At 45.0% G+C, this 5,000-nt stretch overlaps 1 protein-coding gene across 1 annotated transcript in view; it reads left to right on the top strand.

Moving 5' to 3' along the window:
* The first annotated feature begins 3,730 nt into the window (after positions 1 to 3,730).
* Positions 3,731 to 5,000, top strand: part of LOC143292002 (uncharacterized) — a 6,385-nt gene continuing 5,115 nt past the window's right edge. Inside the window, exon 1 of the mRNA XM_076602156.1 lies at positions 3,731 to 5,000. The gene's annotated coding sequence lies outside the window, so the exon portion shown is untranslated.

Raw genomic sequence — 5,000 nt, 5'->3', positions numbered from 1 at the left:
CCCCTCTCCTCCCAAACCCCCTTTTGTTTGCCCATCTTCCGAGCCTTTCTTACGTCGCTCACACTGTATCTGCTGTGCACGACCACTATGTATGACAGTTAGTCGTTTTCCACTATGACCATCAGAACAGCAGAGGGGGTAATTACTGTCCCGACTATCTGGGCTAGAAATTGATTGTAGTGGAGAGTGTCTTGCCCAAGTTACATCACCACTCTCTCGGCCAAGAGGGTTTTAGGACAGTCGGCGTTGGGATGGTTCCCAAAGGCCATCTAGCCCTGGGCGGCAGGACACTGGGTTTACAAAAACATTCTCTGACGGAGGTCAGGCACGCGTCGATCACGTGTGTGGGCTTAGCCGTCAAGGGCACGTTTCTGCCTAGCTGGGGCTGCATTCAGTATCCATCCGACTTAAATACGTGTAATGTTGCAATAAATTGGACGTGTTCCCCCTCCTCCCCAACTCCATTGATGGAACCAGAATCTCAACGGCTCCGAGCAGTAAAGCTCAAACAAATACTTCTGAGTAGAGTCATAATGTAGGTCTACTTCTTCCGGACCAAAATTAAACGCTTTAACCATTAAAAAAAAAAAAAAAAAAAAAAAAGCAAGAAAGAAAGAAAGAAAAAAAGCTGTGATTTAAAAAAAAAGCAGATTTGAAAGCTTTCGAATATCAGGCAAAATGAGAGAAAAAAATCACATGAAACAGGCAGACAAGCATCACAGTCGATTCACAAACATCATCTATCCATGCATATACCATGTATTTATTGATGAAGTACAGTTATCATTTGGAAAAAACAAACAAACAAACAACAACACATGTCCTTAGTACCCCTAAAATGTTCACTTCTCTCAATCTTGTATTTTTGCTTTATCCTAATGTACACACATTATTAAGTCATTGCCAGGATAGGGAATTTGTCTTTTTTGGTTTGTCGCCCCCCCCCCAACCCCCCCCCCCCCCCCCCGCATCCCCCCGCCCCCCAAGCACTGACGAAAGTAGCAAATTACATCTATAATGCCAATTGTCTGGAATCCATCAATAACTTCAGGATGACGGATTCATTTAATTACTTCAGTCAAAAAAAATAAATTACACCATGACAAGCACAGTTCCAATACATAAGTGAGTAATCCTCCTCGCAATGAACACAGTTGGCAGGCTCTTCACTGCTGAGCGTTCTAATCACAGCTTTGTCGTGACTGTTAACTTAATCCCTGAATCAAAGCCACCGATCCATTCCTAAGCTTGCCTGCAATCTCATATGTATGTGTGTAGTAATCAGCGTGTGAGGTTGGAATTCGATCGATCAGAGGAAACATGGGTAGAGTAGAGTCATCACTTTCGATGACAGACAGCCAGGATGGTACATATACTGACAGGAAGAAGGACAGACGGAGGGAGCTCACTCAACAGACAGGGTAATAAATAATATCAGGGGTCAACATACACCATATTGTGCGCTCTCATTATTTCTTCAAAATCGAATGTTATGATCACAGCACCAACAACGAAAAGACAGATGAATAAAATAAGCAAATAAACACATTTGGAGTGAAACTGAAAGTGCTTTGGTATTCTGTGTCACATGTCAACAGATTTTAATGCCTCCCCCATCCCCCACTCCCACGCGGCCGAAAAGGAAAACGTAATGTTATACGAATGGGCAACAAATGCACACAACTATATGTGATTATGCACGCACACATGTATGATAGTCAGTCGTGTCCGACTGTAACCATCAGAACAGCAGAGGCGGCAGCTGCTGTCCCAGCTATCTGGGCTGGAATTTAATTGTAGCCGGGAGAGAGTTTCTTGCCCAAGTTACATACCCATTCTCTCGGCCAAGACGGGTTTTGGACAGTTGGCGTTGGGATGGTTCCCAAAGGTCAACTAGCCATTTGGCTGCAGCACTAAGATCCAGTGCAATGTTGCCTCCTAGTTTGAGAGCCATAGTCCTTCACTAAAAACTAAGCTGTAAATGACTTCCTACTGCAATGGAGAAGCCATTGATCACGGACACATAAACGGACACGCAAAAACACAGACGTATACACACAAGCATTGTTATATAATCATGCGACCACACTGACTCGCAGTTCGAACAATTACAGCGCACACACGAACATACGCACGTATGCACACATGCATGCATGCACACACGTGGACGCACGCACGCACAGTGTGCCGACAGAGTGCTGGTATGCACTTCTTTTTCTGCGTTCCTGGGCTGCAGCTCCCATGTTCACTGGTAAGAATGAGCTTCTACAACGTGCCTGACCATTTTTACCCCGCCATATAGGCAGCCACACTTCATTCGGGAATGCGCGTGCTGTGTTCTTGTTTCCATAATCCACCGAACGCTGTAATTGATTACGGGATTTTTAACTTGAGCATTTTGATCTTCTTCATGCGTAGATACATGAATGATATTCAGGCACTAACAGGTCTGCACATCTGTTGACCTGGAAGATCAGAAAAACATCCACCTTTAGCTCAATCCACCAGGCACTGTGACAGGGTTTGAACCCTCAGATTGAAAACCCAACGCTTTAACCACTCGGTTTTTGCGCCCGGCGCTGGAATGCACTGAATTTAGAATGATCTCACCAACCTATACAGCTGGTCACAATACTCGAAAGATATTAATAGCGAGCGGCATTGTTCGAACAAGACATTACACGCGCCATCAAAGCTCCGAGCAAAGACTGGCACGGAGGAAAGAACGCCTCAATGGGGTCGGGAAGACACCGCAGTTCATAAGGTTTGCGGTCTACTGCCTGACATGTTACTAGCAAAGTGCCAGAACTCCACTAAACTGTAGCTTCCTTCCTTCCTTACTAGCAAAGTGCCAGAACTCCACTAAACTGTAGCTTCCTTCCTTCCTTCCTTCCTTTCTTTCTTTCTTTCTTTCTTGTTTGTTTGCTTGTTTTATTTTGTGGTTGCATGGTTGAGCCCACTCCGGTTTTAATCCGACCGTTCGACGTTACTGCAACTGCTTCTTGAACCCGGTTCCACTTCAAGAAGGAATACTTATTTTTAATCACGATACAAGTAACATGGAAAAGAACCCCTGGTAATTAACATACGACGAATGTCAAACGATGGATTATATACGCGTGGATAATTTAGACCAACGATTGCATATCAACCATGCAAACTGTAACTCTGTTGGGTTTCCTTCTCTCCCTCTCTCTCTCTCCCACCTCTCTCTCTCTGTGTGTGTGTGTGTGTGTGTGTGTGTGTGTGTGTGTGTGTGTGTGTGTGTGTGTGTGTGTGTGTGTGTGTGTGTGTCTGTCTGTGTCTCTGTCTCTCTGTCTCTGTCTCTCTCTCTTACCAGGTGTCTGCCTGATCCCAAGTTGCGAGGAGCGTTTTTGCGAATGCCCCAGAACAAACGTCCACACGGACGATTAATTCCCAATACCCTGTTTACCACCCAGAGTCGTGTGCGGGGTCTGGGAATGTGAGACGTTGGTGGCTGAGCTCACTAACGTGATTTGTCAAAATAACGGACACGGTCAGTCGGGCGTGACACGTTGTAAAAAGACCTACACCTGTTCCCCCCCCTCCCCCCTTCTCTCTCTCTCTCCTCAGTATTGACTTACACTTAATAAATCTTCGGGCGCTAGAATAACATGCGCGGGACTGTTGACTGTGTCGTATTGTGTGGTGCTAGTCTGTGTGGAATGAAGGGAAACGAAGACAGATTGCTTTGGCGAAGTGGTAGACACAGGATTGCAGTAGAGAAGTGTTTTCAGAAACAACTGTTATAATCGTTGTTGTTGTTTTTTTTCTTCTTGAGTATACCATAAGCAAACTTGCATACTTCAGAAATAGCCCTTTTCTCCATTCAGTAGGATTCATACACACCAGTGCTGACAAAATCCAGAAACGGTCTTCTTGTGTAGATATGGGAAGCATTCCAAGAAAAGAAAATCAAAGAAGCGTAGTGTTGTTGTTGGCCCTATGAATAAGCCACTATAAGCAAAGAAAACATGGCGCTGAATTGAAAGCGAACTGTCGTAAGTGGGATGACGCCAATGGCTGAAAACCGGGGGACATAGGCCGACTGTTGTGAAGTGTCTTCAATGTGCAACACTTTTAAGCCCCCAAGGAGACAACTTCTATTAAAAGTCAGATGAAAACGCGTGCACTGTGACGCGCTGCCGACAGCAACAACAACACCAAGGCTTGTATGTGGTCCATGCAACTCGACACAGAATGTTTTGAAGTGAAGATGAAAATTTGAGAACGTGTTTCTTGAAGCATGTTGCTGCAGAAATCGATGAAAGTTTCGTTTTGCAGAGAAAAAGAAGACTTGCCAGTATCACATACCCAGAAGCTAAAATATGAAGACAGTGACGAATGATGAAAACATTGACTGAGTATTCTTCTTCTTCTTCTTCCTTCGTGGGCTGCAACTCCCACGTTTACTCGTATGAACACGAGTAGGCTTTTACGTGTATGACCATTTTTACCCCGCCATGTAGGCAACCATACTCTGTTTTCGGGGCTATTGACTGAGTTTGATGATGATGATGATGAGTTACGAGGATCTTGCCGATATACAAGAACGAAAACCACAATAAGAGATGATGATCATGACAACTAATCAGGACCACGAGCACTGGTGAGGACCATGACCGCCGAGGATGTTGCCACGGAGAAATGAGGACAAGCTCCGTGACGTTCGATGACAGTGGTGACGATCAATGAGGACTATAACGAATGATGAGTATGATGAGGAAAGTTACGAATGATGAGAGGGAGAGATCCGTGATTATTGTTGACGATACTAATGAATGAAGACAAGGACTGTTATGACCGATGAAGAGAGCAGTGCCGTGTGATATTGATCATGCAGGGTGATCAGAGATACTGTGAGGAATGTCACCAGTGCCTTGGAGCACAATGACTGACACGGTCCTTGGCAAGAAATGGGCATGACGACAATGACGACCGCAGATATTTGAGCCCAGCTGTGTCTGCCTGCCTCTCAG

Source organism: Babylonia areolata, chromosome 18 (genome assembly GCF_041734735.1).
Source record: "Babylonia areolata isolate BAREFJ2019XMU chromosome 18, ASM4173473v1, whole genome shotgun sequence".
NCBI classification, from domain to species: domain Eukaryota; kingdom Metazoa; phylum Mollusca; class Gastropoda; order Neogastropoda; family Buccinidae; genus Babylonia; species Babylonia areolata.
This window is presented reverse-complemented; position numbering and strand designations above follow the sequence as displayed.